The sequence below is a fragment of the Mustelus asterias genome, chromosome 9 (assembly GCF_964213995.1).
Source record: "Mustelus asterias chromosome 9, sMusAst1.hap1.1, whole genome shotgun sequence".
Lineage (NCBI taxonomy): Eukaryota > Metazoa > Chordata > Chondrichthyes > Carcharhiniformes > Triakidae > Mustelus > Mustelus asterias.
The window spans coordinates 136,311,237-136,324,522 of record NC_135809.1 but is presented as its reverse complement, the minus strand read 5'-3'; the positions used below and the strand labels follow the sequence as shown (position 1 = coordinate 136,324,522).

At 44.0% G+C, this 13,286-nt stretch overlaps 1 protein-coding gene across 2 annotated transcripts in view; it reads right to left on the bottom strand.

Annotated features, from left to right (window-relative positions):
• lrrc4ca (leucine rich repeat containing 4C, genome duplicate a) overlaps positions 1-5,515 on the bottom strand; it is a 239,039-nt gene extending 233,524 nt beyond the window's left edge. Inside the window, exon 1 of one of the 2 annotated variants that reach the window (XM_078221327.1) lies at positions 5,471-5,515. The gene's annotated coding sequence lies outside the window, so the exon portion shown is untranslated. Of the gene's footprint in view, positions 1-5,454 lie in introns of both variants that reach the window. The other variant, XM_078221328.1, reaches the window with a different exon arrangement.
• Positions 5,516-13,286: the final 7,771 nt, after the last annotated feature.

Here is a 13,286-nt window from a genome sequence, read left to right as displayed (position 1 = left end):
TTGTCGAGGTGTAGTTTATAAGTTATTAGGTTAATAGATTGATTGAATTAATCCTCGGGGAGGTGGTGATGTTGTGATATTGCCACTGGACTAGTAATCCAGGGAGTAATCCCAGCACGGCAGATGTTGAAATTTGAATTCAATAAATATCTGGAATTAAGAATCTACCGATGACCATGAAACCATTGTTAATTGTTGGAAAAACCCATCTGGGTCACTAATGTCCTTCAGAGAAGGAAATCTGCCATCCTTACAGCACAGGAACAGGCCCTTCGGCCCATCAAGTCTGTGCCGACACAAATGCCTCTCCACATATCTAAGGAAGGATGTGCTGGCCTTGGAAAGGGTCCAGAGGAGGTTCACATGAATGATCCTTGGAATGAAGAGCCTATTGTATGAGGGACGGTTGAGGGCTCTGGGTCTGCACTCGTTGGAGTTTAGAAGGATGAGGGGGGATCTTATTGAAACTTACAGGATACTGCGAGGCTTGGATAGAGTGGATGTGGCGAGGATGTTTCCACTAGTAGGAAAAACTAGAACCAGAGGGCACAACCTCAGACTAAATGGGCGATCCTTTAAAACAGGGATGAGGAGAAATTTCTTCAGCCAGAGAGTGGTGAATCTGTGGAAACCTTTGCCGCAAAAGGCTGTGGAAGCCAGGACGTTGAGTGTCTTTAAGACAGAGATAGATAGGTTCTTGATTAATAAGGGGATCAAGGGGTTATGGGGAAAAGTCAGGAGAATGGGATGAGAAAAATACCAGTCATGATTGAATGGCGGAGCAGCCTCGATGGGTAAAGTGGCCTAATCCTGCTCCAATGTCTTATGGTCTTATATATAACCTCTCCATATCCCTCTATTCCCTGCCAATTCATGTATCTATCCAAATGCCTCTTGAACGTTGTTATAGAATCTGCTTCCACCACCTCCTCCGGCAGCGCGTTCCAGGCATTCACCACCCTCTGTGTGAAAAACTTACCCCTTACATCTCTTTTAAACATTCCCCCTCTCACTTTCAACCTATGACCCCGAGTAATGGACCCTTCAACCCTGAGAAAAAGACTCTGACCACCCACTCTAACCAAGCCTGTCATAATCTTGTAAACCTCTATCAGGTCCCTCCTCATCCTCCGACGCTCCAATGAAAACATTGGATTTTGGCTCAACCTTTCGTCATAGCCTATATCCTCCAAACCAGGCAGCATCCTGGTAAATCCCTTCTGCACCTTTTCCAATGCATCAACATCCTTCCGGTAGTGTGGCAACCAGAATTGTACACAATACTCCAAATGCAGCCTAACCAAAGTCTTATACAGCTACAACATGATTTTCCAATTCCTATACTCAATGCCCCGACTGATGAAGGCCAGCATGCCATACGCCTTCTTGACCACCTTGTCCACCTGAGTTGCCACCTTCAGTGAACTATGGATTTGCATGCCTAGATCCCTTGGTATGCTAACATTTCTAAGGGCTCTACCATTTACTGTACACTTTCCTTCTGCAGTAGACCTTCCAAATTGCATCACCTCACATCTGCCTGGCTTAAATTCCATCTTTCGGTTCAGATCTCCAGCCGCTTTATATCCTGCTGTATTCTCTGACAATCCTCCTCACTATCTACTACTCTCCCAATTTTTGTATCATCTGCAAATTTATTAATCAGACCACCTACGTTTTCCTCCAAATCATTTATATATATTACAAACAACAGAGGCCCCAGCACTGATCCTTGTGGAACACGGCTTGTCACAGACCTCCAGTTAGAAAAGTATCCTTCCACTGCTACTCTCTGCTTTCTATGCCCAAGCCAGTTTTGTAAACATCTTACCAGCTCACCTCGGATCCCATATGACTTCACCTTCTGTATCAGCCTGCCATGAGGAACCTTATCAAAGGCTTTTGTCCATGTATACAACATCCACTGCCCTGCCCTGGTCAATTTTTTTTGTCACTTCCTCAAACAACTCAATCAAGTTTGTGAGACACGACCTCCCCTTCACAAAACCATGCTGCCTATCGCTAATAAGTCTATGCTCTTTCAGATGTGAGTACATCCTGTCTCTCAGAATCTTCTCCAATCATTTCCCCACCACTGATGTAAGGCTCACAGGCTGTAATTTCCTGGATTGTCTCTTCTGCCCTTCTTAAACAGAGGAACAATGTTAGCTACTCTCCATTCCTCTGGTACCTCGCCCGTGGCTAAAGAGGATACAAAGATTTTGGCCAAGAACTCAGCAATTTCTTCGCTCGCTCCTCTCAGTATTCTGGGATAGACCCTATCTGGCCCTGAGGACTTGTCCACCTTAATGTTTTTCAAAACTTCCAACACTGCCTCCCTTTTGATCTCAACATGTCCGAGAATGTCAACATCCTCCTTTATACACTCACCATCCGCCACATCTTTCTCCTTTGTGAATACTGATGCAAAGTACTCATTAAGGACTTCACCCACCTCATCTGGCTCCACACATAAATTCCCTCCACTGCCCTAGAGTGGACTCACCCTTTCCTTAGCTATCACCTTCCTCCTTATATATGCATAAAAAGCCTTTGGATTCTTCTTAATCCTGCCTGCCAAGGACATTTCATGGCCCCTTTTTGCTCTCCTAAGTCCCTGTTTAAGCTCTTTCCTGCTATCTTTGTATTCCTCAAAATTGTTATCTGTTTTCAATTTCTTGAAATTTATGTATGCCTCCTTCTTCTTTTTCACTGAGCTCAAAATCTCTTCTGTCATCCAGGGTTCCCGATTCTTGCCATCTTTATCCTTCATTTTTACAGGGACATACTTGTCTTGAATTGTTAACAACTGACTTTTAAAAGACTTCCACATATTAGACGTGGATTTACCCTCAAACAAAGGGTCGTCTGGACTCGAAATGTCAGCTCTTTTCTCTCTTTACAGATGCTGCCAGACCTGCAGAGATTTTCCAGCATTTTCTCTTTTGGATTCCCAGTCTATATTGGGAAAGTTAAAATCGCCCATCACAACAACCCTGTTTTTTTTACATCTTCCCATAATCTGCTGACATATCAGTCCCTCCACTTCACGCTGGCTGTAGGGAGGTCTGTCGTACAACCCCAGCAGTGGGATTGCACCACTCCTGTTCCTGAGTTCTACCCATATGACCTCACTACATGATCCCACCAAGGTGTCCTCCCTCTATATAGCTGAGACATTCTCCCTAATCAGTAAAGCATCTATCTCTATCTCGCCTGGAGCATTTAATTCCTGGAATGCTAAACTACCAGTCCTGCCCTTCTTTCATCCAAGTCTCTGTAATTATCACATCATAGTTCCCCGTAGTAATCCAAGCTTTAAGTTCATCTGCCTTACCTGTCATATTCCTTGCATTAAGGCAAACACACCTCAGACCACCTGTCCTGTCATGTTTTGTACACTCTCCCTGTGTTTTATTTCTCTTAGCCTTACTGGACCCATTCACTGAGTTCTCCACAGTTGTTGTACTCTGTGCTGTGGCCCTTTATGATTTTTGTCTTTGGATTCTTTGCCTTCCACTTTTCCCCTTACTGCCTTTTGTTTCTGTCCCCACTTTACTTCCCTCTAACTTCCTGCACCTTTTCCCATTCCCCTGCCACATTAGTTTAAACCCTCCCCAACAGCACTGGCAAACACTCCCCCTGGGACATTGGTTCCAGTCCTACCCAGGTGCAGAGTGTCCGATTTATCCTGGTTCCCACCTCCCCCAGAACCGGTTCCAATGTCCCAGGAATTTGAATCCCTCCCTTTTGCACCATCCCTCAAGCCAAGTATTCACCTGAGCTATCCTGACATTCCTACTCTGACTCGCACGTGGCAGTAATATTCATGTTTTCCAGTACAGGGGAATCTCTCATGATTATTCATGTTTCATGGTATAAGCAGTATAGAAAATAGTTCCCTGCTTGTCACAATATTTTCACAACTAATGATCTAACTGTCACAATGTTTTGCAATTTTATTATTGCATGTCATGTATTGAGCTATCTCGCTTTAACATGAGTGTGCCAATCTGCCTGCTATCTTGCTTCTGTGAAAGCAATTGAGAGGTTTATTGGAAGCAGTTTGGAGTATATTGACTATCTCACGGCTTTTACAACATTAACAATTAGCTGTTACTTCACAGCTTTGAAAACTAAATTGCGTTATTTATCATTGAACAATTTCCTGTCATATTTGAAGACACCATGGCTCAGATTTTGAAATTGTAATGATGGCAAGACCATCAGCCTTTGCTGTCAGTCCCCCATTAAGCTGACAGTGACTCCTGACTCACTCACATGCAGTTACAGGGAGAAATCGAAGGACCATTGACAGTGATTTTCCCCACTCCAATGCTGCACAGTTGATATCCCTGCAGACAGGAATCTTTAGGAAGCACTGGACTGAAGATAACTTTTCCTTTGATGCTGTATTATTGTTGTGAAAAACCCCTGAAAAAGGTTATGCCTTATTAATTATGGTACAACTGCATTTCTAATGGCATTAATTGATATCTGTTGCTGCCAAACATCTCTCGTCTTGAAAAATTCTATGTTTGTGTGATGTCAAATATTTCCATTATGATCAAAAAGTTCCATAGTGAAACCTTCCATAGTTTTTAGTTCATAAAAGATATTTACTTTTTGTAAAAGGCTGTTTCTGATTTTTCAGTTTCTAACATGTATGTCCCAATCTTTATTTCTCGGCAAAAATGATAAAAAGTGAGGAATTCACATGGCATTTTACTTCCTGCTTTATTGTCTGTGAGAATACTGCATTGTGATTGGCTGTCCATTCTGCTCAATGATGTTACCATTTTGGGATGCCTGGAGATCCCGTGACTTGACATCGGATGCAACAATGTTGGGAAAGGGACCAATCCACAATGCGGGAATGGCTAGACCTTTGTGGACAACTGTCTTTGAAGTCAGTGGTGTGTGGCATCACTGCGGCACTGATTGCAAAATTCCAGCCCCTCTATTCCCCAAAGAATCACTCTCAGAAAGACATAAGTGTCAGCAACCAAAGCACTGGCTTTCACTGACAGACGCTACAGGCGGAATTTTCCCGTCCCGCCTGCCACGGGAATCGTAGTGGGTGGGGGCAGACCATGCAAGGGTCTGTTGATCTTGGAGGGGGATTTCTGGCCTTGGGGCGAGCGTGGTTGGAAAATCCTGCCCGACATTCCTTAATTAACACAAAATAATAACCCAAAATATTCCTGCGACAAATGATTCTTATACATGTGAGATACGAAATATTCACCAGTACTTCCCTCAGATGCTTGTGATTTGCTTTGCTGTATTCTTGTTAAGCAAGAGCATAAAAGTTGAGGATTCTGACATGCTGAGTAGTGTAACAAGGAACACAGCTCTTATAGTTTATCTCTTTCACTGGAGCTGGGTAAGGAGCCAGGGCTGACACCGGAGAAATGAGCACATTGCCTCTTTAAAATTCAATAAGATTCATACCTCTCCTCTTCCATACCTTCACTCTTCGCAACAGCTGCTTCCTTCAAGCGTGGGCAGAAACTTCAGGTTTTCAGTGGCAGATAATATCACAACAACTCTTCAAACCCTGGCAGCACTGAACACCTCTCCTGCCTTTGGGAAGACCTGAGTATGAAGAATAAGACAAGTTATTATGTCAGCACTGTGCTTTTCCGTCAAAAACACTAAACAATCGCACAAAATATTTCTCTCTAAGCTTTAAGAAATCAAAAATTATGTGTTAGTTGTGCAGCCAGAACTGGAGCCATCATCCAACAGTGAGGTTTGCAGACTTTTGAGTAACTAAATATGTGGGAATATCTTTCCAGTTTGTTGTTCCTATGGAAATGCTTCTTTTCAGATGCAACAATTTAAATTTATTTATGATGTGGAGGTGCCGATGTTGGACTGGGGTGGGCACAGCAAGAACTTTCACAACACCAGGTTAAAGTCCAACAGATTTATTTAGAATCACGAGCTTTCAGAGTGCTGCTCCTTCCTCACCTGATAAAAGAGCAGTGCTCCGAAGGTTTGTGATTCCAAATAAACCTGTTGGACTTTAACCTGGTGTTGTCAACTTGGACCTGGTGTTGTCAATTTACTTCGCCACTTTTCACAAGTTTGCTTCTAAACTAAATTCATGAACTGAGTTGGGTCAAACTAATATGAATTAGCATAAAAATGTAATGCAAATAACGAAGCACTGACATTTTAATTATCTTTTATATTAGTATAGTTTTGTTCAGGCTATTCCCTGGCGGTTTTGTGGTTCAGTGAATGGTGTCCCAGCCACTGATCAGAAGTTCCTGTTTGGAGCCCGACCCAGGACTCCATGTCCAAGAAAGGTGAATAACGCAGTCAAACAGGTTGAATGTCAACCTTTAAATCCTTCCAAACACACCAATGACTGTCGTTTAGAATGAGAGAGACACCTGGTCAGCCATGCTTGATGTGGAGTGACGCCCCTCAAGCTGTGAGCCCCCTGGCGACAGATTAATGACCTGTACTGGGAATCACCAGCTATGGAAACAGACAAACATTTATCTTTGCGTACCAGTAGCTGCAGGAAGAGAATTGGAATAAGTTATTCCCACTGCCAATAAAACCAACCTTTCTAATGGTGATTCTTTAATATTGAGACTGCATCTTCACAAATAATAGACAAATATTCCACAAGAACTGAAAAAGTAATGGGGCAAGGAATGGCCACCAAGCCCATTTCTTCAACATGTGTAATCTATTATATCTTCAACCTATTCAATGCTTTGAATGAAACTCTGAGCTTTACATCATTCAGTTCTGTGACCCTCTGAGAAATCTGCATTCCTCCAAATCTGGCCTCTTGTTCATGCTTCACACACTTTGCTGCACCTTCAGCTGTCTGGATCTCAAGCTCTGGAAATATTTCTCTATACATTTCCAACACTCGCTTCTTTTTTATAAAATTCCTTGAAACCAACCTGTCTGGTTAAGTTTTTGGCCATTGCCCGATTGGGATATTTTCCTCCCTTGATGGTGCTTATGTTGATGCAAGCTATTATTGTGGAAAGCTGATTGCCTGGCCTTCTGTTATATTGTCCGTTTATTCTCATATTATTTAAGAACTATGTATACATAAGTGTCCAGATAACCACCTCACTACTGCACTACACTCTGCGTGTTGAACTGATGATGTATCAGTCCACATCACATGATGTGATCTGAAAAATGTGACTATTTTAAATTTGCAGGACCACAAGACATAACAAGTCAATTTTTATTTGATAACTTTTGGTATTTTATTCTTGATCAAAAAGCCCACATGAGGGACAGATCAGATCCAAGCTGACAAGACAGAATCTACATTCCATCTTGGGCTCAATCAAACAAAATCTAAGCTGTCAGGATGAGGCATGGCACCCTCTCCCAGGCTTGATCTAATGCATCATCTTCGATAAAAGGCCCAGATGACTTTTTAAAAATTGCATCAGGTGAAGCCTCAGTTTAATCTCATTGGCTACCCTGGGTGCTCACACTTGATCTTAGCCGAAAGGTGAAGAAGCGATACACAAGGCATAACAAATTAATTCCATGTTCCCAGCAGCACAGAAACCAGCAAATGTTAAGTCTTGCTACATGCGGTATCTACTTGTTAGATATTGGAGATACTTGCAAAGAAAGACACAAAGATGGCAAGTTCACATGTTTGATGATATCATTGCGCACCGTACATGCTCATAACATTATATATGAGCATTATACTATTAATAGCCAGAAATCAGTGTTTAAATGGTACAAATATTTAATGTGGCAACACCATGGGCCTGATTTTACCATTTTGAGTCTGAGTGCCGAATCTGGGCGTCAAATAGATCCGCGCCTGGAATGCTCTTCCCAGTGCGCCCATACGCATTTTGCCGGCTCTCGTCCGATCCGCGCTGTGGGCGGGGCTTAGCGCTGGCGGACCGATCAGAGCTCTGAACTGAGCATGCGCAATTCGAAAAAAATCTGACAGAGCGCGCCCGGGCGCGCCACAGCCACAGCCATCTCTCCCGCTCTCTTGCCCCTGCAGGGAAGAGTAATCTGTGGCTGGTAGTGTACCAGTGATTGGTGCATCCCTTTACAGGCCCAGCTTGGTCCTTCTCCAGTGTCTCCTCTTGGACTTGTACTGATCTTGTAACCGGTTTTCATGCGGATCCACTGTGGAATCGGCAGATTCTGCTTCATTTTCGCGAGGAATCGCTTCATCCTGAAGGTTTATGGGATGGCATGGCCGCATGTCCACTCCGGCAGGAGGGATTCGTTCCTCCGATGGGGAGGAGGGATCACCCGCAGACTGGCGGTGGACCCCCCTGCCCCCTCCCTCCCCACCAATCGGCCCCAGACTGGCAGCGGACCCCCCCCCCCCGACCAGAGGATGATCACCCACCCACCCCCACCACCCACCCCCACTCCCCTCACCCCCCCCCCCCCCCCCCCCCCCAAACCAGAGGATGACCTGGGTCAGAGAGCCGTTGGAGGCTCTGACCCCGCTCTTCGGAAGCTGCAGCGACGACTTCAGACTTTTATTTTGCAGGTTGTTAAAAGCGTGGATCCGGATCGGGCCAGAAGACGGTAAAGTGGGATTTGGCGGTAGAGTTGGGCGCGCGGTTCATTAAGTCGATTTAAATGTATGCTGATGCATTTAAATCGTTGGGCCACCCGATTCGGGCGCGGGCCGGACCCGTGCCCGGATCGAGTGTTGGTAAAGCCACGATCTGCTCGGAATTGGGTGCAGATCGTGGTATAGGCCCGACGCCCAACTTTACCGCGATTTCGCACCCGAAAACGGGCGCAGAGTTTGGTAAAATCAGGCCCATAGAAAGGTTGATTGAAGAATCCTTACTGAGGTATGCAGAGACTAAACAAGGAAATGTAGTTTAGGGTATTTAATTCAATGTAAACTCATGTCCAGAAAGTGAAATAAAATGCGGAAAGACAAATGGAGTTGAGAGATAGAGTGATGTAAAACTCGATTAACGATATAAATTATTATAAGGGTTGCAGAATGAAAGAGTTGTGTTGAAGGTAATAAATATTATTTATTCCTGTTTTAACCATCTCAAAGCATGCCACATTGCCATAAAGATAGTGATTCAGAGTGGAGTTGTGGTTATAAGGTTATTTTGTTTAATTTAGCTATGCATGTTTGCTCACCAGAAGCAAACAGTTCAATTTGAGAATGGACAGGGACAGTTGGTGTTTGGGTCTCGGCACAGACTGCAGCTCATTGGGCCAAGGGAAAGAAATGTTAATTAGTTAGGCCTGCAGTTCAAACAGAGAAAATACTAACTTCATTGCTCATGATGTGGAATGTGAGTAGGTCTCTATTTCCAATTGGGTCTCATGAGGGAAATGTAGCTTGAATATCTAACTGCTCTAACTTGCAGTAGGTGGGGGAAAAATAAATCTACAATGATCTTCACAGAGCCGTGTGGCAAAAATAAGTTAGCAGATCCAGCTTGTAAAGGCGTGGGAAGATATTTTGAGAGTCAACTTACCTTAACTCTGAAAGTGGAGGTTGGGAACTTCAACTCCTGATAGACCTCAGAGCATTTGCATTAACACAGACTGGATAAGGCTGTGCATACACAGGTTTGCAATTTTTACATTCTTCGGGTCGAGCACACCTGTGCAGAAAAACATTGCGGAAACATGGGTCATGTGACCTGAAGTGAAGGCAAATGTCTTCAAGGCAGGGGATAGGGAGAGCGGGAAAGGAGATTCAAAACATGTGGAATCTTGAGGCTTTATTCCCTCAGTAAGTGTCTTTAGTCACAAACTTTGTCTACTTTAAACAAAACATTATTGGTCCATAACTTTAAACAGATCACACCAGGCAATTGGGCATCTCCCATTAACCTGAACAAGGAGCTGAGGCATCCACCGTCATGAGGTCTGTAAAGAAAATGTGGAGATTTAATCATAGAAATCATAGAAACCCTACAGTGCAGAAGGAGGCCATTCGGCCCATCGAGTCTGCACCGACCACAATCCCACCCAGGCCCTACCCCCATATATTTACCCGCTAATCCCTCTCACTTACGCATCTTAGGACTCTAAGGGGCAATTTTTAACCTGGCCAATCAACCTAACCCGCACATCTTTGGACTGTGGGAGGAAACCAGAGCACCCGGAGGAAACCCACGCAGACACGAGGAGAATGTGCAAACTCCACACAGACAGTGACCCGAGCCGGGAATCGAACCCGGGACCCTGGAGCTGTGAAGCAGCAGTGCTAACCACTGTGCTGCCGTGCCGTGCTTTTTGTGCAACTGAAAAGCGAGTAGAATGGTCCCCATAGAAAATTTCCTTGAAGGATAGCTGGGATATGAAGGAGGTTTAAAGTGAATTCCAGAGGGCTGTGGCATACTTTTGGGTTAGCCCCCAAATGATGAGTGCACCCTCAAAATTCTTATAAAGTTTGAGGTAAATCCTGAGGGGGGAGGGGTGGGGAGTAAAAAGTGGAACTGAATCCATCACATTGTTATAAACTACAATGTTAAGTTGATAATGCTTGCTTTGTTGAATTTTTACATGCAATGAAGTTTGATTTTGTTTAAAAATGTGGAATTGTATGGTGTAGTTCTTTCAGTTAATCACTGAGTGTTCAGTTTTCCCTTTAGATGTTAACAGTCCTAACCAGGACTGTAAAAATATAGACAGGTTTTAGCTTCCCCGGCATGTTTAGTGGATAAGTATTGCCAAATGTTTGCTCTTCGCATTAACTATAGATGTGCAGACACAGGAAGCAAATATACATGTGTTCCTGAGTAACGGTGAGCACTGTATGACTATTTCAACTGCAAACTCCCTGCCTCTGTATAAAAGCAAATTACTGCGGGAGGTGGAATCTGAAACCAAAAGAGAAAACGCTGGAAAATCTCAGCAGCTGGCAGCTTTGACAAACGGCGGCTGGACTCGAAACGTCAGCTCTTTTCTCTCCTTACAGATGCTGCCAGACCTGCTGAGATTTTCCAGCATTTTCTCTTTTGGTCCCTGCCTCTGTAGTTACATTTTCAGAAACAGAAAATATGAGTTTTGCTGAATATTGCAATTTTTTTTTAAAACACTGAGAAATTAAAGAAAATCACATGATTAATACGCCAGCTACAGATTTGGGCTTTTTCTTAGCTTCCACGTTCGTACACATAGGGCGGGACTTTCCATCCACCCACTCCCAAGACCAGAAATTCCCGCCCCAGGTCAATGGACCTTTAAATGGTCCACTGAATTTCCTGTCCCACCTGTTACGATTCCCTCGGCGGATGGAACCAGAAAATCTCACCCATAGTGGAGAACGTTCCCCTCTTGCCGCCACAGGTATTGTAGCGGGCAGGGAGCAGACCAGCAGGCAGATCTGTTGCTCTCAGGCGGGATTTTCCGGTTTTGAGGTGAGCACGGCTGGAAAATCTCGCCCATAGATTTTAAATACCTATTCAGGTACTGGGCATTACAGTTGGGATCCTTTCAGCACACTCTGACATTTTTAAATTTAAAGAGCATTACATTCCTGATCTTCCTGTCCCATTACAGTTCTTTAAAATGATGCTTGGACATAAGTCTGAAAAAATAGGCAGGCACATTGGACCCCATTAACCTAAAAGATGTTTGTAAAAGAGATACTGTGAAACTTTTGTGACCTAAGGTTAGTTCAGTATTTATTAGTCTTTATTGGAGTTTCAAGATAAAAATCTGTTAGAAATTAGGATTCTGAAGCCTTTTATGATGACAAATGTGTACATTTGTGGGGAAAAAGCTTGTATAAAAAGCAATCATTCAGCTCTGGAACATATTAACCAGATTTTTAGCTTCATATGGCCTTGAAAATGTAAAGTTATGTCCCCATTTATCATAAAATGTAGTTAGACTGATATCATATGAATATTTCATGCTGAAAATTTACCGCAATTTATTGAGGTCTCCAAACCTCCATGAGATTCAATACACCAAGTTATAATAGAAAGTTTATTGAGGAAAGCAGTGTTGCAAATTCTGTAGAGAAGGAATGGTAAAGTAATTGTACGTGAGAGCTAAAGACTAAAAAAAAACTACAATCAGAAGAAACATTGCTAAAGTTAAAAAAGTAAAGTTTATTTATTAGTCACAAGTAAGGCTTACACTAACACTGCAATGAAGTTACTGTGAAATTCCCCCAGTCGCCATACTCTGGCGCATGTTCGGGTCAATGCACCGTAACCAGCACGTCTTTCAGGCTATGGGAGGAAACTGGAGCACCTGGGGGAAACCCACGCAGACACAGGGAGACCGTGCAAACTCCACACAGACAGTGACCCAAGCCGGGAACTGAACCCGGGTCCCTGGCGCTGTGAGGGCAGCAGTGCTAACCACTGTGCTACCATGCTGCCCATTGAGCTCCAACTTTAACTTTGGACCAGTGAGCACCAGGGGAGCAGAAATGAAACCTGGGAAATTTTGAAACTCCGCCATCATTAATCCGCTGGTTGACCGCCCCGCCCCCCCCCCCCCCCGCCCCACCTCCCCCCCTCCCCCCCCCCCCGCACCTCCCCCCCCCACCCCATTCAGTTGACGGGATGAAGTAGTCAAATGTGCTGCCCCGGATTGTTGTTAACACCTGGTTACTGGCGAGATACGCTGCCAGGGTCAATCTGTTCCTCCTGGGTCCAGAGGCAAGCATAAAAAAAGTTAAATAATTTACCTTTGAAGGGTCTTTCTCGACCAAATCAACCTATCTGCTCGGTTGAACCCAATGGGGAACTCGTGGCTATTTCCTGTTTAGGAAGCTAAGTTAAAATTGCGATTATGTCCCACCGACCTCATGTAGATGGTTTTAACTTTCCAGCCTCCTGATCAACAGAGGTTATGCCTACACGTGACTCCAGACCCACAGGAATGTGGTTGATTCTTAAATGCCGTCAAGGATGGGCAATAAATGCTGGCCTAGCCAGCGATGCCTACACCCCATGAACAAATATAAAGAGAACCCTCACAATCCAAGATCCTCTCTCATAGAACATTATAGCTATCAACAAACAGCACATACTACACTCGGGGCCGAAGCTTCCAAGGAGTGGCAATCTCTATCAGATTCCCAGTCCTCTTCTATTTATGTACCTTGCACCAGATCTCCACAATTCTCCTTCAAAACTTCCGAACCCAGCCTCCTCACCTGCTCTATACTTGTTCTGGGAATCCTTCTTTCATAGTTCAGGAACGTCAGGGAAAGTCAAGCCATGCCTCTTATTTCCTGCTCGAGCTGTCATATTCCTGTAAAAGTTTAAAGGACCCAAAAACACTTTGGAAAGCTACGGAAA